At 50.8% G+C, this 23,952-nt stretch overlaps 1 long non-coding RNA gene across 3 annotated transcripts in view; it reads right to left on the bottom strand.

Annotated features, from left to right (window-relative positions):
• LOC138301437 (uncharacterized) overlaps nucleotides 1-23,952 on the bottom strand; it is a 75,346-nt gene that overhangs the window by 27,340 nt on the left and 24,054 nt on the right. The window contains exons 2-3 of one of the 3 annotated variants that reach the window (XR_011205108.1): nucleotides 13,215-13,291; nucleotides 5,820-5,858 (exon numbers count right to left, since the gene is read on the bottom strand). This is a non-coding gene — a long non-coding RNA (uncharacterized lncRNA). Of the gene's footprint in view, nucleotides 1-5,819; nucleotides 6,068-13,214; nucleotides 14,171-23,952 lie in introns of those variants that run through there. The other 2 variants (XR_011205107.1, XR_011205106.1) reach the window with 2 other exon arrangements.

The raw sequence follows: 23,952 nt of genomic DNA on the forward strand, positions 1-23,952 counted from the left end.
ATCAAGATGTGCACAGCACTGTCATAGCAGACAGTCTCCTGCTGCAAACCTAAAATACAAACTCTACTTGGCACACTACCTGTGTGCCCGGTCCACCGTACACTGCATTAACTATGGGTAAGACACCCCTATAGCAGGCCTTACAGACCTTAGGCAGGTTACTCCATACTATATGTGAGGGCACAGCTGAATGAGCAGTATGTTCCCACCGTGTCCCTGGCAAACCTGGGATATAGTGAGTGAATAGAGCTGCCATTTTAATGTATGTGCTGGACACTGGCCAACACGAGATTCCCAGCAAAATAATGGCTACTCTGAACCCTGGGTTGTTTGGTATCAAACCACTCCGAATGATAAATTCAAACTGGTACCAGTACTGGATTTATAATAAAATGCACCCAGGGATCATCTTAGAGGTGTCCCCTGCAAAAGCCAACTATCCTGGCATATTTTCTGACTGGTTTCATCCAGCCTGCCACACCCACACAGTCCATATACAAACCTTGGTGGAGAGCCCAGTCTCCCTGGTTCGTAAACCAATGCCCTCCCTTGGTGGAGGAGCTAACCACCCACTCCCCCAGGAACGTGCAAAACCCCGGTAGTGAGCTTCAAAGGGCTACAGCCCCTGAAACTCGATCCTCCAGGCCTGCTGCTAGCATCTGAGGGGTTGCCACTTTGCAAAACACCCACTTTTTGAGTGAGCAAAGGTGGGAAACCACACAAAGATTAGGAGTGGCGGCCTAGCATGCACCACCTCTAAGGTGTTGTCTGCGAAGTGGACCCTCAAATTCAGTTTCCTCTATCTTGAAATGAAGGAAACTAGCTAATCCAGTTTAGGGAAGTCACCCTTCCCAAAGGAAGTGGACACTAAAGTGGGTGGAGCCACCCATAGGTAAGTGTCCCATTGGACATTACCAGGTTTCCCCTAGAACGCCCACTAAATTCTGTATTTATTTGACATCCCTAGAACAAGAAATCAGATTTCAAAATACAAAGAAGATCTGCACCAAAGAAGATCCAAAGCAAAAGAACTACAGACCTGTTGCACAAGAAAAGGCACCAAACCCTGCCTGCTGCACCCAGGACCTGCAAATTGCTGCTGTGGAGGAGCTGGACACTGGACCGAGCCCGAGAAACCCAGGTAATATCCAGGCTTAAAGAATCACCCCAGATATCCCTTTTGAGTGGAGGCACCACTCAAAAACCAAGCAAGATCCAATAAGCCAGTGAAGGTCGCTTCACTGGCTGGCCGATATGTCCACAACCGGAATTTGCAGCCGGACCCCACGACACACTAACTACCGTCCCGGACGTGACCTACAAGTGTGCCAAGATTGGTGGCACTGTGCCCTCCAGTGGCCGAGCTACGCCAATTCCCTGGGACAACCTCAAACCAGCTCCCCAAGAGCTGAAAGGATCCGGAGGAAGCTCCTGTAGAGGGACTTTAATAACACCCTGGGACCTACCACCAGAATGCTCACAGTGTCCTGTAAGCAGCCAGAGAGACTCACCTCCAAAAGGACTCAGTTGCGCACAGCTCTGGATCTCACCCCGCATCCGGCCGCTCTGCGCCCGCAACAAGGAACCAGCTGTGCTCCACTGATCCCCAAACCCTTGCGACCTCGACAGCCCAAGGGGACCCCCAGAAACCATCTTTTCCAAGTGGCCCCTACAGGTGGCCATGTGCCAAAAGCGTTTCCTACACTGCTCCCGCCGGAAATGGGAGCCGCAAGAGGCTCTCCGGCTGGTACAAGGTGCCTACTGACTGCTGCGACTACCCTGCAAAAAAAAAAAAAAAAAAAAAAAAAACACAAGAGACTGGTAACTTAATTGTACGATTTTGAATGGTAACTGTACATTGATTCCAATGATGCGTAATTATGGGCAGAAAGACTAACTTTATTACAACTTTTAAAACTAATATCTAAAAAAGTATTTGAAAGATCTTGGTCTTAAAAATTAAATAAAACTGAAGTATTTTTATAAACTCTGGTCTCGAGTTATTCATTGAGTGTGTGTGGTGCATGATTGGATTTGTGAGTGCAACAAATGCTTAGCACATCTCCTGGATTAGCGTAACTGCTCGACCAGCTACCTTAAAAATTGTAGCATTAGGTGGTCTAATGTTTGCTCCTGGAAACCAAAGTGTGGTCGCCTGGACCCACTGCATAGTGTGCCTAGTTTTGCACACTGCATAGAAGGCCAGCCTCCTACAGATGCCTAAAAGACCACTGCACCCGCAGCCCCCCGAGAACCCGACCTCCAGCACAGGTACATTCCTCCCTGTCTAGCTTAGGGTTTGCTCCAGGGGACCCCCTGGTCCTCACATGCAGCATCTGAGTGACCCCCGGGGTCTCCTCACAGAGATCCATTGGAAACCCAATGCCTTGTTTGCATCCTGCACCCAGCTGCCATAGTGCCACTGAGGGTGTGCGTTTGATGCCTCCTTGTGGCCCCAACAGTGCCCCTCTAACCCTCCCCCTCCTACCCCCAGGTCTGCCCACCAAAGAACAGGTACTTATCTGCTGGGAGATCTGATTCACAGTGCACCCTGTCTCCGTGGGAGCCCACTTTAAAATGGCTCAAATTTGACCTCTGCACCCGAACGGCCCAGTGTTGCTGGGAGCTTGGGGTTCACTTGAACCCCCAGCTGTGGACTTCCTAAGCCCCAGAGACTGAAACTGTTAAGTCAAGTACTTACCTCTAAAACTGTGCTTTAGTTTCTTCCCCAAGGATGTGTCCTGAAAATTGCAGTGTCAACATTTAAAATAGCTTTATTGGCATTTATTCAAAAACTGTATGCTATATGAATTCCATTCAAAGTATTATTATTGATATATATGTGAAATAATATCTATTGATGTAATTACATGCAAAGAGAATCTTGTGATTCTAGAAATAAACAAAATTTATTTTTCTATATAAAAACCTATTGGTCTGTAGTTTAGTCATTAAGTGTGTGCTTCTTCTATTGTGTCTGTGTGTAATGCATTTGTAGTATCTACTTTAGCCTCTGTGGAACACCTGGAGTCTGTGCATGTCATTTTGATATAGTATATAAAGAATGAGCTTCCTACAAAGGGGGACTGACTGAGTTGGCGAGGTAGCATGTTCCAGGTCTGTGCTGCGATGTAGGAAAAGGATCTCCCTCTGGCTGCATTGTTACCAATTCTAGGGGTGGCAGCAAGGGCAACTTGTGCAGAGCGGAGTTACCGGTCTCTGGGTCTGAGAGACTCAGTTGGGGCACGAGTCGCTGAGTCTGAGTGGCTCTGAGTGTGCGCATGAGTACCTCAGTGAGTGTGAGTGCTTGGGGATTCTCTGAGCAGGTCTGTGTGAGTTCACGAGTGCCTCTGTGGGTGTATTACTGGGTGCATGAGTATGTGAGTATTGTAGGAAGCAGCATATATAGTGAACCAAAACGAGGTACACTGCACAAAAAGTCAAAGCAATCAGAGGAACAAATTACATCCCAAATGCTCCTTTTTTCAGTAGTGTGGTCAAGCGACTCCTACGGTAAGTGAGACACACACTGAAAGAAATCACACTAATTTATAGTAATAACATGTACTTTTATATAAAGTCTGATATTTTGATTTATTAATTTTTACAGCTTGCAAAACTTGATACAGTGCATTTTTCAGATGTGGTAAAGTTATCCTATGAAGGAAGAACTAGCACTGCATACAGGTATAGTAAAGCGACTTACGTGATCAATCTCCTGGACTTCGTCCACACGGACCATTCACCTCAGGCAGCAGGGTGCATGGGTACAGCTCAGCGTCAAGTGCCCCATGTAAGTCTATGGGGACCGGTTTGGTCACAAAGTTGCTTGAGGGATGGATTGGGAGTCCACATCAGAGGAACCCACGTGGGTTTCGAACCTTGAGACCCTTAGGCACGTAGTGACACCACCGATCCACTTCACCTCAGGCTGTGGGGTGCAGGTGCAGTGGTGTTTTATCGCATCAGGTCTGGTGCTGGAGTTCCTTGTGGTTGTAAGGTGCCCCGCAGAACCAGTCTATAGGCATCGACTTGGGGTTTAGTCCGAACAAGCCAACAAGTGGCCTCAGGTCTCACGAGGCAGAGAGATGTGGGGACAGCCTTGGTCCTCTTCTCCTAGGCCCAGGGCAGACGGGTGCAGAGGTGTCCTGAGACATGGGGTCTTTGTCACTCACTGTTGCTAGGGGTCTGCAGAATCAGGCTGCAAACGCTGTCAGGAAGTCCACATAGGGCAAGCTCTGGGTAGGCTGTGTCTGGGGACCATGGTGACACCACTGGACCACTTCAACTCGGGCTAGGCAGCTCAGCTGCAGTGATGTTGCCCAGTGTTGGGTTTTTGGCAGTCAAGGTCCTCATGGTTCTTCCTTGGGTGCCTGCAGATGCAGGGCAGCAGCTCCTGTAATCCAAAAGAGTTCTTCTTGGTGATTTGTGAAGCACGGACAGCGCTCCCTGATTTTTGGAACCTGCAATGGCAGGACAGGTCAGATGCTCCTCAAGGGCCAGGCGCAGCAGGCTTGGCACCACGTCAGTCGTGCTTCTTAGGTCTATGGTTTTGCAGTCTTGTTGCACACTCCTTTTGTGTCATGGAAGAAAGTCAGAGAATCTGTGTAGGAAAGTGGCCTTGTTGGCATGGTTGCCCCCCACTTTTTGTCTGATATTGGTGATAACTTGACAGAGCGTGATGGGATCCTGCTAACCAGGCCCCAGCACTAGTGTGCTTTCCCAAAACTGTAGCATTGTGTCCACAAAACAGCACACCCTTGGTACACAGTTAAGTCCCTTGTAAAAAGTACCCACGGTACCAAGGGCCCTGTTAACTGGAAAGTCCCCAAGTGCTGCAGCATGACTTATGCCACCCTGGGGACCACTCACCTAGCACATGCACATTGCCATTGCAGCTTGTGCGCGCTGGTGCTGAGAAAAAGGCAAATTCGACATTGCACCTCTCAGTGTGCCACACCACGAACCACTGCCGATGGTATACGTAAGTCAACACTCAAGCAGGCTTTACAGCCCTAAGGGAGGGTGCACTATACCATAGGTGAGGGCATACCTGCATGAACAATATGCCCTAAGTGTCTAAGTCATTCTTAGACATTGTAAGTCTAGTGGGGCCATATTAAGTATATGGGCTGGGAGTTTGTCATTATGAATTCCACAGATCCATAAACTAAAGTCTAGAATGTTTGGTATCAAACTTGTCAGCACAATAAACCCAAACTGATGCCAGTGCTGGTTTTATTGAAACATGCACTCAGAGGGCATCTTAGAGATGCTCCCTGTATTTACCCATTCCTTTAATGCAGGACTGACGGGTCTGCGCCAGCCTACCACGAACAGACAAGTTTCTGATTCCATGGGGTGAGAGCTTTTGTGCTCTCGTAGGCCAGAAACAAAGCAGACACTGTGTCCGTGCTTCACACCTCCACCCTGCAGGAATTCTAACACCCGGTGGTGAGCCTCAAATGATCAGGCTTCTTACCTAGAAGCAGGCCTGATTCTGAGTGCCCCCAGTCGCCATAGGTTCCCACTGTAAAACCCGGCAGCAACGTTGACCTCTGCATAAAGCCAGCCCCGTGTGGCTGGTGGAGGGTGCTTGGCACTAACTCAAACTCAGACCCATGGTATTATAACCCCCAGAGAATGGAACTGTAGGTCTGGTACTTACCGCCATAACTGTACTTTCTTTTATTCCCTACGGAACTGTTCCTGAAAATTGCAGTGTGTCAACTTTTAAAACATATGTGCTATATTCAAATAAGCCATTTATATTGCCAAATTAAAACAAATAGGTATTGATACATATTTTGGATACTTACTTGTAAATGTGCTTTCCTTGCAAATTGAATCTTGTGGTTCTAGAAATAAATGGACAAAAACAAGTTTTGGTATCTAAAAAGAATTGCCCTGAAATTAGGGCTTTGAGAGCATGCTTCATTTATTACCTGTGTGTACAAAAAATGCTTTGCACTACCCTCTGATAAGCCTAACTGCTCGACCACAGTACAACAAAACAGCATTAGTATCATATTTGTTGCCTCTAAACTCTGGTGAATCCCTGTACAGACTATATTTCAATTTGATATAGCATATCCAGAGCCATCTTCCTACAATCTTGTATCAGTGGTTCCCCTAAATAGTCAATTTAGGGGAACCGGTATTGAGAGTGAAGGGTAGAAATCACTGGAGTACTGTAGGAATCTGGCCTGGTGTGTGCTAACTACCTATGGTATGATCACCTTATACAAGGTCCATGTATCCCTTATGAGTGAAGTGGAGTCAGTGTCAAGGAAGCCAGGCTCTCTAAAGGTAGCTGTGGATAAGTAGCCAAGGCTTATTTAGGAGACACGCAAAGCTCTCATGCAATACCACTGTAGTCATACAGCACTTACACAAATGAAAGAAGGCACTCAGTGCTACGAAAATAGAGGCTCTTATTAGAGTAATACAAACACTAGTTAGGCAATACTCTAATTGTAGGTAAGTAAACATACTACACATGTACAGTAACAATCAGGAATAGGCTTAAAAAGCAATTGAGAACACTGAAAAACAGCAGACAAAACTCTAGACCAGGGGGAGTGGGGGTGGGGTGGTGTTGGTGTTAGGTGGATGCAGGAGTTGGTCGACGGTGGAAAGAAGACTGTCAACACTGGGGCAGGTGAAGAGTTCCTGGCTGATGCGGTCGACGTCCCACGCTGGATGAAGGATTGCAGTCAGTCTGTGGAGTGAAAAAAACACATACAAGACCTGAAAAAGGAAAATGTCGCAGTTGCTAGCAGTGGAGCTGTTGGGGTCCAGGAAGGCCAAGTGAGGAGGAGAGGGAACTAAACCCACAGGGGATGTCCGTAGCGACCCTCGGCAGTGCGGAGAGTCCAAAGAAGAAGATGCAGCCCACACAGATGACTCGCAGGCAAGGAGCACAGGAGTCACGGTGAGGCCCATGCAGGACACTTAAAAAGGAGTCCCACGTCGCTGAATAACCATGCAAAGGGCTGAGCGTCACAGGGAAGAGTGATGTGGACAGGAGCAACACAAAGACTGAAGTTCCCCTGGAGGCGGTGCCATCAAGCCTTGTCAGTTGCAAGAGACACTATGCATGGAGAAGGGAAGGTCCTACCTTCACCCAAGTTGGACAGCTGGTAGGGAGGACACAAAGGACCACCAACTGTGATGCAGGATCCACAAAATCCATAGAAGAGGAGATCCATGCAGCCGGTCATCATTGCAGCAGAATGCCTGCAGATGCACAGGAGCGACTCTTTAATTCCACGGGAAGTTTGCTTCTTAGGGCAGACTGAAGACTCGCCACCCTCATATGATGCACAGCCAGGGAAATGTTGCAGTTGCTAGAAGAAGCCAGAGAAACAATGTTGGAGAGCAGAGGCGTAGCTGTAGATGCGGACTGTAGGTCCCTGTGGAGTCCAGCTGCGGTTCGAGAGGCCAGAAGTTTCAGTAAACGATGCAGATGATTCCTGCTGGAGTCTTGCATGTCGAATCTGGGAATCCACCCATGAGGAAGACCCTAAATAGCCCTGGAAGGGGAACTGGTCACCTAACCACATGGCCACTAAGATGCCCCCAGAGGCCTCTGCCCACCCTAAGGTCAAGATGGCAGAATCAAAGGGCCATCTGGGGTGGTGATAGACAGGGGAGTGGTCATTCCCATTTCCATTGTTCAGTTCCAGGACAGAGCAGGGATTAGGGGTCCCTCAACTGGTGCAGATTGGTTTTATGAGAGGATGGCACCAATGGTGGCCATCAAAGCATACCAGTGGCTTGGCGAGGCTACCCCTGACAAGTCATTTAACACCTTTTTTATACCCAAAGTCAAAGGGTTTTGACTCCGTCACCTAAAGGAAATTCTTTTGTTCTGCCTTCCTGGACTACAAGTCGGAAACGTTTGATAACAAACATGCCCATGTTCAGAGTTACCCTTATGTAGCTGGCAAAGGTAGTGACCTATGTCCAGTACAAGCGTGAAATGGCATCCCCGCACTAATGAAGTCCAGGAAAATGGAGATGAGTCTGTGGGAGAATCTCTGCTCATGCAGGGGTGCCCTCCGACATCGGTACTTGCAGCAGGCCCTCTGGGCTAGGAGGCCCTGCCTTAGGAGTGACTTACAGGGACCTGGTGCAGTGATCTTCAGTGAAAGGGTGCATGCACCTTTACATGCAGGCTGCAATGCCAGCCCTGCAAACACATTTTACATAGGTCCCCATGGGTGGCATAACATGCTGCAGCCCATGGGGAACCCCTGGTGTCTCCCCGCCCTGGGCACCATATACTAGGGACTTACATGGGGGCACCAGTATGCAAATGTGGGAGGTATGAAGGCATAGCAAACAAATGTACAGGGGGAGTGCACAGTAACTGGGGTCCTGGTTAGCATACTGACAAGCAAAAAGTGGGGGTAACCATGCCACAATAAGGGTACTTTGCTACAGCTACATACCCTGGAGTCACAACACCCTGTAGATGACCACTTTCTGTGGGGAGTGGGCAACACCATGTCCAGAGGTCCTAAATTCCACCAGACACAAGTAGAATTTCCTAGACTGTGTCCATTTCGGGCTGGTCACCCTAGGGGTGTGTCCAGCCTCGAAATGCAAAATGCCTCCTACATAGCTAATGTTCCTGAATATCCAGGTGCCAGATGGGGTCTGGGGGTGGGCATCTCCCTTTCAGAGACTAGATCTGTCTCAGAATGCAGATCATGCTATGGGAAGGGGTGTCCAACACCTCACCCTGAGAAGCTTTGTGTCTGACCTCCAAAGAGCAAAGGATCTCACCCCTGGATCTCACTCTAGTCTGTTGGTGGCAAACTGGCTAGAACTGGTCAGTTAGCTCAGAAGCAGTTGTTATGTTTTCAGGAGGAAACTGTAAGGTACACTCTGGATGCGTGCATTAATAAATCCATCGCCAGGGCTTATAAAACCTGAGAGGTTCAACATCCCTATTTTCATTAAAGACATCATGGAGCTGGGCAACTCGTATTAATCAGTGGCCAACTAAAATGGATTCCCTGTTCACCTAATATATCTAAGAAACGACAGACCTAGCAGGGGCATATCTTCTCTTGCAGATATGACCACGCATATAATAATATGCACCATGCCTTAGGGCTATAAGGCCTGCTATAGGGGTGACTTACAAATATTACATGCAATGTTTTGGGGACATGGCACACAGTCCATAATTTATGTTGCGTTTTCACTTTTAGGGGGCACCTTGTCAAGCAGTCTGCATGAGGTCAGTGCTGGGTCCCTTAGAGAAGAACAAGTTCTGCTACAGCTCTTAGCGACCCTCTGCAGTACCGAGGCACTCTAGGTAACACTTACTATGGGACTTAGAAGGGTGCTACAGAGCCTTATCACTTGGGATCAAGGGATCGGGTGTCTTGTTTTGGGGAAAGACTGGCACTGGGGACCAGCTTACCAGGAAGCCAGTGAACTTCAGTTAAAGCTGCATCAAAACTTGGCAACAAGTTGGGAGGGGGCAAGGGACGGACAGCTAAGTACAAGTGTGAGTATGACTTTTTTGTGATGTTCGTTAATTGGTTGCAATGTTACACAAGGAGGACGGGCTGGGAGTTGAGATGAATTTGTGAGTATGGCACGTGGTGCCAAAAAAATCTTGCCATTGAATGTATTATAACCGCCCATGTTAAATATAGGGCTGCTCAGTTCCAAGGCAAACAAGACTTACTTGGTTTCACCTTATCCCATTTTCTTCTACCGTCCTACTCTTCCTTTATCCTTATTTTATCCTTGCAGGTTCATTTTTTTCTCTACTTTCTCCTGGTGATTGCTTCTCTATGACCCTGTTCCCCTTCCCATTCTGCCTTTTGCTCTTTGGCCAGGTCACTGGCACACTGGTCTACATTCTAAAAGTTTTAACATCTCATTTTCAGGGATAGGGTGGTCTTTCCATTATTGTAACACGGGAGCAGCTCACTACTATTCATGGAAATAATGTGTGACACCCTCACATTTACAATATATGAGGTTCTATTTTGATGTATGTAGGAAGTTGGCTCTGAATATACTATCTCAAAGTGAGAGATAGTGTGCACAGAGTCTAAGGGTTCCCCTTAGAGGTTGATAGTGGGAAAATTAGATAATTTGAATGCTCTATTTTTTGGTGGTGTAGTTGAGCAGTAGGCTTGTCAGAGGGTAGTGTTAAACATTTGTTGTACACACACAGGCAATAAATGAGGAACACACACACTCAAAAGAATTAACCCAAGTCCAATAGTTTGCCTGCAGAACATCAGGATCCCTCGGCACCGGCGAAAAGTGAGGGCTACTTTGAGCGACCTCAAAAACTGAAGGGACCAGTGACAACTCCGGACTCTCCTGCTGAGGCGTGACAGTAGGACTCATCTCCCATGTCTTCTGGCATCGTGAAGATCGAGACCTCGATCGGCTCCACTCCAAACGGCGCCGAGATTCATGATGACGCTGCTTCTTATGCTTTTTGGGAGAAACATGGAAGGAATCCTTTTTATGGCCCTTCTTCTTTGCTTTGGCTAAGAAGAGCTTCGCTTCGCGCTCCTTCAGAGCTTTTGGATTCATGCTCTGACACGAAGAGCAACCTTCCACATCATGCTCTGAACTAAGGCACCAAATACAGTCCGAGTGGGGGTCGGTCACTGACATCCGACCCCCCGCATTCTCTACACAGCTTGAAACCGGACTTCTTCGGAGGCGACACTGTAACCACCGAAAATCGTTACAGTTAACAACAAGCCAGGAAGAAAAACCATTGGCGAAGGCACGGAAAAAAGGAAAACTGATGTCAGTACGCCGACAAGGACCTATTATTGGCACGTTGACGTCAGACGGACGTAGACAGCTAGGAAGAAGACTTTCCGTCGGATGCTGGCGCAAGGATACAATTGAAAAGGTGAGGAATCCACAGGTAGTTGTATCCATCAGAAATATATTTTAATTTATTTTAGAACCACAAGATTCAACTCAGGTTACTCACGTTATCGCAGTCGCCTGGGAGTCCCCTCTGCGGTATTTGTTTTCTGGAGCTCGAGGTGGGGGCATTGGATGCAGAGTGAGAAGTCTCACGCTTCTGGCGGGAAGGGAGAGTTCTTTCAAGAGTGGCTGTTCCCCGACAGATGCGTCGTTGTGCAGTTTGAGTCTGGGGACAGGCCGGTAGGGCTGGAGCCAAGTCAGTTGGTGTTTCCGTCATCTCTGCGGGGCTTTCAGGTCAGCAGAACTTATTTGTGCAGGTTGCAGGAATCTGATTTCCTGGGTTCAGGGTCGCCCCTAAATACTCAATTTAGGGGGGTGTTTAGGTCTTGGGGCAGTAGCCAATGGCTACACCCTCTTGGTGCCTCCACCCTTAGGTGATGGGGGCACATCCATATTGCTTTTGGGGGCATCTTCCAATCTCAAGATGGAGGAATTATAAAAGTTAAGAGTCACCTTAGGGGCTGTCCTGACTGGTGGGTGGCTCCTCCTTGTTTCCCTCATCATCTCCTCCAGCCTTGCTGCCTAAAGTGGGGGGAGTCCATCTCCACTAGCTGGGATGCCCTGGGGTGTTGTAACAAAAGGCATGAGCCTTTGAGGCTCCCGCCAGGTGTTACAGTTCCTGCAGGGGGAGGTGAGAAGCATATCCACCCAGTACAGTCTTTGTTCCTGGCCACAGATTGACAAATGTACTCTCCCCATGTTGCCAGAAACTAGTCTGGTTGTGTCAGACTGGCAGAAACTGGTCAGCCTAGCACTAGGAGTCGGACTGGTATTCCGGGTCCCTCTCTAAGATGCCCTCTGGGTGTATTTTAAAACAAATACCACACTGGCATCAGTGTGCATTTATTGTGCTGAGAAGTTGGATACCAAACTTCTCATATTTCAGTTTAGCCATTATGGAACTGTGGAGTTCGTGCTTGTTAAACCCCCAGACCTTATACTCTTATGGCTAACCTGCAATTACAATGTCCAAGGTTTTGCTAAGACACCGTAGGGGCATAGTGCTCATGCAGCTATTCCCTCACCTGGGGCATAGTACACCCTGCCTTAGGGCTGTAAGGCCTGCTAGAGGGGTGACTTATCTATGCCTTAGGCAGTGTGAGGTTGGCATGTCACCCTGAGGGGAGTGCCATGTCGACTTAGTCATTTTCTCCCAACCAGCACACACAAGCTGGCAAGCAGTGTGTCTGTGCTGAGTGAGGGGTCTCCAGGGTGTCATACGGCATGCTGCAGCCCTTAGAGACCTTCCTTGGCAACAGGCCCTTGGTACCAGGTGTACCATTTACAATGGACATATCTGTGTGCCAGGGCCGTGCCAATTGTGGGTACCGTTAGGGAAAGAACACCAGGCAGATCTTATCCTCCAAACCCACCCTTGCTGCCATCCACAGAATCAGGAAGAGCACATCTGAAGGCAGATGGTTTTCTTACCTTGTAGCCCAGTCAAACACGCTTCCACTCAAACTCAGACATGCAGACTCACTGAACCAGCTCACAAAGGATCTAAAGACATGGATCGCAGAGTGTGCAGCACGTCCGCAACAGCTATTTGAGCCTCCATGGGTGATAAGCCACCCTTTAAAAGCGTCTGATTGCTCAAATGACTGATGTGTGCAAAAATACCTTTATTAGGAATGAAAAACTTGCCTAACAATAGCTTTACAAGTATGTCTCAATAAAAACATAAAAGAAAATAAATGTTTTACCTAGAAGTTATTTTGAAAGATTAGCAACACATAACTCACCCACTGTTCAATATCAGTCATGTTTGGCCACTAGAAATGGCTGCCAATACTCTTTTTAGTTTTGTTAGTTCCAGAGTGATCTCCAATTAGTGAAGAATGTAACTTATTAAAAATGTGTTTTGCCAATTCTTCACCAACGATAACTTGTGCCTTCTTCCCCTTTCCTACAAAGAACACCTTTTCACCTAATTTGCCAAAAAAACATGAGAACGTTTAAAGGACGATTTCTATTTACTGCAGATGTTGCACAAGAGATACATTAAAAGCACGTAATATATATATACACACGCTAACAATCATTTAAAAAAATAAAATATAATGAAATGAATCAGACTAAGCAATATTTGTTAACACATAAGTAGGTAGATCAATATAATTGAAAGGATCACCAATTCATGAAGCTTCATTCAAACAAGTACAGTAAATTGTATGAATGTATAACAATTTTCTAATTCCAAAGTAATTTGAAAAATAACTTACCATCAATGGTGATTTTTTTGGAAAGTCTCCGTAATCCATGCTTCATTATTTTACTGAAATCATCAGGGTACACATTACTGCGTATATAAAATTCAGAATCTGGTTGTACTTTGTAGCATCCATTGTTCTTTACAATAACAAAATAAATATAAACTGAAGAAAATCTAAACATCGTAATAGTAAAAAAATAAAATCACATGGATGAATATACGTTAACAAAGGTAAATAATGTGTTCCTCTGATTGACAATTTGCACCCACACATTCGTTTTTTGAGAATGGATACCATAAGAATATCTCTCCACAGTAGCTGCCTCCGCTCTGGTGGGAGGAGCACATAAGCCATCAGAAGTCTGCTTCTTCGCCAAGGCATTGCACCTTTTAATAGGAAGAAAAAGATAGTTGGAGATGGTCCTCTTCTCTCATCAGCTTGCCTAATTTTCACAGCAATTAAGCAAATAAAAAGCTGATCATCCATTTAGCGTTCTTTAGTACAATGAATGACCGCTGTGGGTCAAATATATGTAAGAATGAGGAGGTAGAGAAAAAGTCGTCAGGACAATATTTAGACCAACGTGAAAGAGTGAACACTTTTGGAAAAAGAGAACCAGCTTGCCTCAATAGATGGTAGTTAAATGTGTGGCTACAGAGAGGGTTAGATGCTCGTTAACCCTTATGTAAGAAGTAATTACGGGAAAAAAAGAATATTGTATCGTCAACAAACCTATAGGTCCTCATTACAACCCTGGCGGTCGGTGTTAAAGCGGCGGTAAAACAGCCAACAGGCCGGCGGTAAAAAAAATGTAATCACAACCGTGGTGGAAACCGCCAACATAGACAGCCACTTTAACACTCTGACTGCCACAGTGGTACAAACAAACAGCATGGTGGTCACCACCAACAGACAGGCGGAAGACAATGTATCGCCCACAGTATCATGAGAGGCTAATCCGCCACCTTTTCAGCGGCGGATTCAACGCGAACAAAAAAACGGCAGAAAAAGAACTTGGAAGGAAAAATGCTCACCTCTACACATCATACGAGGAACCAGGATGCCATGGAGCCGGAACTCCATATTCTACCAGCCATTGTCTTCCTGCTCCTCTACCAGGAGCACGAACGCCAGCGGCAAAGACCACAGTGAGTACTGCACCTACGACACAGGGGAGGGAAAAGAGTGACACACACACACGCAACACCCCCACCCTCACCCACTACAGCACACACACACAAATACATGTTGATACATTACAGTTACACCCCCCAAGGCCCCCGGAAGAAGGCAAGGACAATGGAAATGACTAACGATTCTGATCAATAAAAATCCAGTACTCATAAATATATATATATACACACTATTAAAAAATATATACACCAAGAATTAAAGTCCATGTGCTGCACATACATAGTCCGTGGACCACTGGGCCCAAAATGCATGGGCGAGGCCCACACAAGATATCCAATCAAAACGGAGCGAACACTGCAGGGGCATCAGATCGAAATACAACAGGCACCTCAGGGGGAAGGGAAGGGGGGCACCTCAGCCGGATGAGTGCACAACGCCAGATCCATGAGAGGCTCCATGCCCATTGATGTATCCTGGGGAGTGCAACGCCACAGTCTCAAGTCTTTTCAGTGGGTGGTTTGCCCACTGCTGCATCCTGGGGAGTGCAAAGCCACAGTCTCACAAGTGAATAACAGTCTCCACTGGTTCTGGAGGGGGGTTTGTGCCCAGCGTGCTTCATCCTGCCAAGGACTGAGGTAGTGGATGTGAATCTCCACTGGTTCAGGAGGGGGCTTGGTGCCCAGAGTGCTTCATCCTGCCAAGGACAGAGGTAGTGGATGTGAATCTCCACTCACGGTGGGCCATGGAAGCTGTCCAGGCCCCTGAAACTGACCACCAGCTTCGTACGACTGACCACGGAGGATGGCAGCCATATCTGCGGTGGTTCCACTGGCATATGTGGCGTGTCCACTGGCAGTGATTGTGGCAGCCTCAGTAGCGGCGGTGCTTGCGGCGCTCATTGGCCTGCAGTGCTGGTAGGTGGCTCAGTGAGCGTGCTGGTGGCGGTGGTGTCCTGGGACGCGGTGATGGTAGCGCCGGTGTCCTGGGAAGCGGTGCTGGTGGTGGCGGTGTCCTGGGAAGCAGTGCTGGTGGCGGCGGTGTCCTGGGAAGCGGTCTTGTCCGCCGTGCAGGTTGGCGGCGACTTCCCTTTCTTTCTGTGCCCCTTCCCCACCTTGGATGGTGGCACAGCTGTCTTCACACTCCCAACTGTAGTCCTGGGAGAGCCCTTGGTGGCAGGTATTTTGCCCTTCTCCCTCCGGGCTGTGGCCAACTTCTTATGTTTCTGAGGTGGGGGACTGTCTGTGGTCTGGCTCCTTGGCACACTGGCTGCCCTGCTGCTTGGCGCACTCCAGAAGCCGGTTACTGCTGGCACCACTGTTCCCGTTGATGTGGTGGCTGAGGTGCTGGGTTGTAACCTGGAAAGCCGTTCCATAGGGGACGGAAGGGGTGGGGGAGGTGAGGGGGAAGAGGTCAAGGTTTGACAGGAAAAGTTTTAGACAAACTGGGAAGGGTAGATGGAGGGGGCTTGGGAGTGGAGGAAGAGGTAGTGGTTGTAGGAGGTGTACATCTGCTGAATTTGGGTGAAGGTGCATGGGCTGGAGGCTGTTGAGGTGGATGGGTGTTGGGTGGGTGGGTGCCTGCGTTTGTGTACTTTGGGAGGAGGGCTCACAGACACACTGGGAGAGGAAACTGGGGATGTGTGACTGGTAGTGGTGTGGTGAGTGCACGAGCGGTGTGTGGTGATGGACGTAGTGGCTGAAGATGTAGTGCATGCAGGTGTGAGTGGAGACGTGACAGTGAGGGATGAGGGAGACGAGGAGGAGGGGGACACAGTGGAGGCAATGGATGTTGGTATGTCTGCATGGGTATGATGCTTGTGTGAGCGCCTGTGGGATGTGTGGTGCTTATGTTTGCCAGAGCTACCCTTGTGTGTTGAGGTGTGTGCATGCTGGTCTGATGGTGTGCTTGGGATAGGCTGAGGTACAGGGGATTAGGTCTGGGTGGAGGAAGTTGGAGGGGGGAGGCTGGACACAGGGACAATGGCTGCCATCAGTGCTGAGGCCAGCGTATGAAAAGCTTGCTGTTGGGCTGCCTGACCAGAATGAATGCCCTCCAGGTATGCATTTGTCTGTTGCAACTGCCTCTCTACACCCTGGATAGCATTCAGAATGGTAGACTGCCCAACAGTGAGGGATCTGAGGAGGTCAATGGCCTCCTCACTGAGGGCAGCAGGGCTGACAGGGGCAGGGGCTGAGGTGCTGCTGTGAGGACGGTGCTGGTGGGGGGGTGGCTGTACCTGTAGGTGCAGGGGGCACAGAGGGGCCCGCCACCGCAAGGGAGCTCCCATCAGAGGAGGAGTCTGTGTCGCTGGTCTCAGCGCCTGTCCCCGCTGTGGAACTCCCCTCGCCCGCTGTTTCGCCCTCCAGGGCCATGTGGGATGCAGATCCCTCCTGCTCCGGTGCCACTGCTCCTCTGCCTGATGATGCTAATGCACACAAGAACAGGTAGACCACAAAAAGGTGGGGAAGACAGAAGACATATTCAGTGCATGCAATACCGCTACAGTTGGGGGACACTACAGACACAGCAGCCCTCTGCACTACGCCATGCACTTAGAGTTCCCTAATTAATCACAGGGACATGGGGTACAAGGCCTATGCCCGACTGCTGCACACATGAGTCACAGGAGCCTGACTAGGTGTAGATGGCTCTTAACACTGGTGGGGTGGCACATAGCCTGCCTTACGGAGGTAACATGCCTACAAAACTCGTCCTGGCCAAGGGGTACCCACAGCCCACCTCCCCCAACCAGACACCTCCAATGTGCGCTGAATCAGCTGAATGAGAGCGTACTCACCCCCTTGTGGCTGCTGTGATGCTCTCAAGCGCCCATCCAACTCCGGGCACGCCACCACCAGGATCTGGAACATCAGGGGTGTCATCGTGCAACGGGCGCACCCCCCCCCCCACATTGGGAACTCATCCCCAGCTGGGCCTCCCCTGTCTTCTTGCTCAAGCGGCGAATGTCCTCCCATGTTTTCCGGCAGTGGGTGCTACGTCTGTGGTGGACACCCAGGGTCCTGACTTCCTTGGCGATGACACGCCAAATATCCTTCTTCTGGTGGGCACTGACCTACAGGAATAGGACAGGGGAAAAGGAGAAGATATAACCGTCCGCACCGTCACAGTCATTGGCCTGCATTCCTACCCTTGCCATGACACACATACACTCACCGTCGTTTCATGCACACCTAATTCTCCCCTTCCATCTTCCATCCACACAGGCATTGCCCATACAGCATGCTCACAGTGTACTTACCTGTTTGTCTGGAGGAACGTAGAGCAGCGTGTACGGGGGGAGGACCCCATCCACTAGTTTCTCAAACTCCTCCGTGGTGAAGGCAGGGGCCCGTTCCCCAGACACATGAGCTATTGTCTCTTCCAGACTGAGGTCACAGCAGCACTTGCAGTGTAGGTAATCTCCTGTTGAACATCAGGTATCAACTGAGTGAACAGATAGAAAATGGCGGTCATGTCCGCTGCGGTGCGTACCGTCACCGCCAGCGTACATCGTCATTGGCTCCTGGGACCCATAGGGCCCAATGTTAACCAATGCAGGATTGCGCCGTGGTCTTCGACCGCCTACTGCGACGGTGTACAACGCCAGCGCAGTTACCTCATATCCCATTGTCCCACCTTACAGGTCAGGCAGCCGCCATTTCAGGGGGCCACATGGCATTATGTTTAAATGCGTCACACATACCTAGGCCTTGCATACACACTAAGACAGGCACATATCGGATTGAAAAATATGTGCAATAAAGTTGTGTTTTCGTACATCCGTGTTGGCTGACCCTCTGCTCGCTGTTCTCCTCCAGAGTACGTCTGCTGGGGCAGGTGAGGAGATGGCGGCATCCTCCAGTGTACAGACCGCTGGTGGACCTGTTGACAATGGAAGAGCGACATGTAATTGTCACCTACAGACTGGACCGTGCCACAATCCATGAACTGTGTGCCCAGTTGGAGCCAGACCTGATGTCAGCTATCCGCCATCCCACAGGTATCCCCCCCTATAGTGCAGGTGCTGTCAGTACTCCATTTCCTGGCAAGTGGGTCTTTTCAGACGACAGTGGCCATAGCCTCTGGGATGTCCCAGCCTATGTTCTCCAACGTGTTGTCCAGAGTGTTGTCTGCCCTGCTGAAACACATGCACAGCTACATCGTGCTCCCTCAGATGGAGGATTTGCCTACAGTGAAAGGTGACTTCTATGCCCTGGGACATATCCCCAACATCATAGGTGCCATTGATGGGACACATGTGGCCTTGGCCCCCCCGCAGGAGTGAACAGGTGTACAGAAACCGGAAGAGCTACCATTCAATGAATGTGCAGTTGGTGTGTTTGGCCGACCAGTACATCTCCCATGTGAATGCCAAGTTTCCTGGATCAGTGCATGACGCTTACATTCTGAGGAATAGCAGCATCCCTTATGTGATGGGGCAACTCCAGAGGCACTGTGTGTGGCTATTAGGTGAAGACATGGACCCTATATAGTGTGACTAGGTGTCTGGGAATGGGGTTGCCCCTAAGGGTAAGTGTGTGTCTAACAGTTGTAACAACATTTGCAGATGACTCTGGCTACCCCAACCTGTCATGGCTACTGACCCCAGTGAGGAATCCTAGGACAAGGGCAGAGGAACGCTACAATGAGGCACATGGGCAAACTAGGAGGGTTATAGAGAAAGACCTTCGGCCTCCTGAAGGCCAGGTTTAGGTGCCTACATGACGGGTGTTTCCCTATTCTACGCACCAAAGAAGGTGTGCCAGATCATCGTGGCCTGCTGTATGCTGCACAACTTGGCTTTGCGACGACAGCTGCCTTTTCTGCAGGAGGATAGTCCTGAAGGAGGTCTTGTGGCAGCTGTGGAGCCTGTGGATAGTGAAGACGAGGAAGCAGAACAGGAAATCGACAACAGAAACAAGGTGATTCATCAATACTTCCAGTGAGACACAGGTAAGACGACATCACTGCCTGCTACATCTGATACACTTGTTCTACCTCTCATCTGTCTGTCACTTTCACCCAGTGTATGGACCCTGATTTGTCACTTTCCCTTTCGATTTCACAGATGTGGGTCCCACTGTGTGACCTCTGCTATGTTTCCTCATGGACTAGAGCTGTGTGACATAGGTATGCTGACAATACAATGGATATTGCTATTTTCCTCAGTTATTGCAAATACACATTTGTGAAAGCACAGACTGACTCCAGATTGTTTTGTAATTTAAGTGTGTTTATTTAAGTGCTAAATAGTGGAGGGGGTTGTAAAATGGTCAGGGGTGATGGTGGAGGAATGTCCATGGCAGAGTCCAGTCTATTTGTTTCACAGGTGCATTGTCCAAAGGGACATAGGAAGTGGAGCTGGGGCAGTTGGTGGATGGACAGGGTGTCAAAGTGGGACAGAAGGATGACAATCAGGGTGGTCTTATTTCTTGACGGGGGTCTTGGCATCGTGCTCTGTCTTTGTCCTTGATCTCAGGGACCGCTTGCAGGGTGGTTCTCCATCTGCAGGGGGTGGGGTGCTGGTGTCGAGGTCCTGTGGCGGTGCCTCCGGTCTACTAGCGCCGGCGGTGGGCAGTTCATCGTCCAGGCTAGTGTCAGGGGCCCCTTGTTGTGCCACAGTGTCCCTCCTGGTGTTCACGAGTTCCTTCAGCACCCCTACAATGGTGCCCAGGGTGGTATTGATGGATCCGAGTTCCTCCCTGAACCCCAAATACTGTTCCTCCTGCAGCCGCTGGATGTCCTGAAACTTGGACAGTACTGTTGCCATCGTCTCCTGGGAATCAATCAATCAAGGATTTGTAAAGTGCGCTACTCACCCGGAGGGTCTCAAGGCGCTGGGGGGGCGCTACTGCTCGAACAGCCAGGTCTTGAGCTGCTTCCTGAAGGAGAGGTGGTCTTGGGTCAGACGGAGGTGGATGGGGAGGGAGTTCCAGGTCTTGGCTGCCAGGTAGGAGAAGGATCTTCCTCCCATGGTGGCTTTTCTAATGCGTGGAACGGCGGCGAGGGCGTGGCTGGTTGATCGTAGCTGGCGGGTGGGAGTGTAGAAGGTCAGGCGGTTGTTGAGGTACCTGGGGCCCAGGTCGTGGAGGGCCTTGTGTGCGTGGGTGTGGAGGCGGAACGTGATTCTCTTGTTGACGGGGAGCCAGTGCAGGTCTCTCAGGTGTCCGGAGATGTGGCTGTGTCGGGGGATGTCGAGGATGAGGCGTGTGGAGGCGTTCTGGATGTGCTGGAGTCTTTTCTGTAGTTTGGTCGTGGTTCCGGTGTAGAGGGTGTTTCCATATTCCAGTCGGCTGGTGACGACTGCCTGGGTGACCGTTTTCCTGGTTTTGGTGGGGATCCATCAGAAGATCTTTCGGAGCATGCATAGGATGTTGAAGCATGATGATGAGACGGCGTTGACTTGTCTGGTCATCGAGAAGGAGGAGTCCAGGGAGGAGTCCAGAATGAAGCCCAGGTTGCGTGCGTGGTCCGTTGGTTTGGGTGTGCATCCCAGGGCAGGGGGCCACCAGGAGTCGTCCCAGGCGGAGGGTGATGATCCAAGGATGAGGACTTCCGTCTTGTCTGAGTTCAGTTTCAGGTGGCTGTTCAACATTCACTCGGCTACGTCTTTCATCCCTTCGTGCAGGTTGGTTCAGGCGGTGGCTGGGTCGTTGGTGAGGGAGAGGATCAGCTGGGTGTCATCGGCGTAGGAGATGATGTTGAGGTTGTGTTGGCGTGCGATGGCTGCGAGGGGGCTCATGTAGACGTTGAAGAGGGTGGGGCTGAGTGACGATCCTTGTGGTACACCGCAGATGACTTCGGTGGCCTCGGAACTGAACGGGGGGAGGCGGACTCTCTGGGTTCTTCCGGCGAGGAACGAGGTGATCCACTCTAGTGCCTTCTCTTGGATTCCGATGTTGCTGAGGCGCTGCACTAGGGTGTGGTGGCAGACAGTATCGAACGCTGCGGAGAGGTCCAGGAGGAGGAGTGCCGCTGTTTCCCCGTTGTCGAGCAGTGCTCGGATGTCATCACTAGCTGCGATGAGGGCGGTCTCGGTGCTGTGGTTGGCTCGGAAGCCGGACTGCGAGTGGTCAAGGGATCCGTTGGTCTCGAGGAAGGTGGCAAGCTGTCTGTTGACGGTCTTCTTGATGACTTTGGCAGGAAACGGGAGGAGCGAGATGGGGCGGTAGTTCTTGAGGTCGGTCGGGTCTGCTGAGGGTTTCTTCAGGAGGGCGCTGAGTTCGGCATGCTTCCAGCTCTCCGGGAAGGTGGCGGTGTTGAAGGAACAGTTGATGATGTCCCAGAGGTGGGGTGCGATGACGGAGTCGGCTTTGTTGAAGACGTGGTGGGGGCATGGGTCGGTTGGTGATCCGGAGTGGATGGTGTTCATCGTGTGGATAGTGTCTTCGGTGCGGACCGGGGTCCAGACGCGGAGGGTGGTGTTGGGGGGTGTCGGTTTGGGGGTTGGGTGCGTGGTCTGTGCGCCGAAGCTGTTGTGTATGTCGGCTATCTTGCGGTGAAAGAACGAGGCGAGTGAGTCGCAGAGGTCTTGTGAGGGAGTGATGTCGTTGTTTCCGGCGCTGGGGTTGGAGAGCTCTTTAACGATGTTGAAGAGTTCCTTGCTGTTGTGTGTGTTGTTGTCTAGTCGTTCTTTAAATGCTGTCTTCTTGGTGGTGTGGATCAGCTGGTGGTGTTTGCGGGAGGCATGCTTGAGGGCGGTCATGTTGTCTGTAGTCGGGTTTTTTCGCCAGGCTTTCTCGAGGGTGCGGCAGTTCTTCTTGGAGTTCTTGAGGTCGATGTTGAACCAGGAGGCTTTCTTGCTGTTGGGCTTGATGGGATGGGTTTTCAGCGGTGCGAGGTTGTCGGCGCAGTTGGTGATCCATTGTGTGAGGTTGTTGGCTGCTTGGTTGGGGTCCGCTGAGCTGGCGGGAGGGTTCTGGTTCAGTGATGTGGAGAGCTGGTCGGTGGTGATCTTGTTCCAGCTCCTGCGGGGAGCCTGGTGTGGGTGGTGGTGAGTCGTGGTTCTTCTGAAGCTGAAGTGGACGCAGCTGTGGTCTGTCCAGTGGAGTCCGGTGGAGTGGCTGAAGGAGATGTACTTGCTGGAGGAGAAGACTGGGTCAAGTGTGTGTCCGGCGTAGTGGGTGGGGGTGTTCACCAGTTGCTTGAGTCCGAGGTTGGCGAGGTTGTCCAGCAGGGTGGTGGTGGTGTTGTCGTTCTCCAGGTGGAAGTTGAGGTCCCCTAGGAGGATGTAGTCAGTGGAGGGGAGGGCGTGTGGGCTGATGAAGTCTGCGATGTCTTCGCTGAATTGTGTGCGGGGTCCTGGGGGTCTGTAGATGAGGGTGCCTCTGAGTGTAGTCTTGGGGTCGGTGTGTATCTGGAAGTGAAGGTGTTCGGCGGCTGTGAGGGTGTCGTCGGTGTTGGTCGTGATGCGGATGGTGTTCTTGTGGACGATGGCGATGCCTCCTCCTGTCTGGTTGGCGCGGTCCCTCCGGGTGATCTTGTATCCGTCCGGGATGGCGATGGCGATGTCGGGCGCTGAGGAGGCGTTCATCCAGGTTTCTGTGAGGAAGGCGACATCTGGAGATGTGGTGTCGAGCAGGTTCCAGAGTTCCACGGCGTGTCTGTGGATGGAGCGGGTGTTGAGCAGGATGCACTTCAGGTGGTTGCTGCTGGTGCTTGGTTTGGCGGGTGCGGTGCGGGTCTGGATGCAGGAAAACTTGCAGGATTGGCAGGTGAAGGGTCCGTGGGTGCGTCTTGGGGCGGCACGGCAGCACCCGGGGATCCGGCCGTGTTGAGTGCGAGGAGGGTGGCGGCGCTGTAGGTCTTGCGGGTGATCTGGCCTCTGCGAGGGCCAGGGGGTCTGGCGCTGGGTGCGGGCCAGGCGCGGACAGGCGCAGACGGGCTTGCCTTAGGCGCGCCTTCGGCGCGGCCGCTGCGCGGCCTCCATATGAGTGGGAGAGGGAGGGAGGAGTAGCTGGGAGGTGGGAGCGGGGCGGCCAATGGGGTGCGAGGGGGGCGGAGCTACGGGACGCAGCGGCGGGAAACAGGCGGCAGGGGGGAAAACGCGGTGTGCAGGGGAACCGAGGAGAAGGACCCCCAACAGGCAAAAAAGGAGAGGGAAAACCCAAGGCAGCAAGGACACAGGTAAACAGGGGCGAAGCAGGCACTTACACGAGGGAGCAGGGAAGAAGGAGGAAACTGGCACTCGACGCTGGGAGGAGAAGAGCAGCGGTCACACAGGGGGCTGCGTGGCGGTGAGGGGAGCGACCTGCCTGGAAAACAGGAATAGTGGTAGGTTCCCATGATGTTAGAGGGCCTCATGGAGAGTGGGTTCCCTAGGCCTGTCCTCCCCCTGTTGCCCAGCAGCCCTCCCAGTTCCCCTGTGTTCCTGGGCCTCTGTCCCCTAACCGTGTGCCCGCTGGCAATGCCCCCAAGTCCCTGCTGTTCTTGGGGTGGTGGGTTAGCCTGAGTTCCCTGAAGTGGTGGACACACTGCTGCTTGACGTGTCATGGGGACAGAGGTATGGGCCCGGTGGGTGTTGGTGTTTCCAGAGGGGGGAGGCTCTGTTGTGGCTTCTGCCAGTGTGAGGGGAACCGACTGTCCTGAGGTCCCAGATGGGCCGGGCTGGTCA

This window comes from Pleurodeles waltl, chromosome 6, assembly GCF_031143425.1.
Source record: "Pleurodeles waltl isolate 20211129_DDA chromosome 6, aPleWal1.hap1.20221129, whole genome shotgun sequence".
Lineage (NCBI taxonomy): Eukaryota > Metazoa > Chordata > Amphibia > Caudata > Salamandridae > Pleurodeles > Pleurodeles waltl.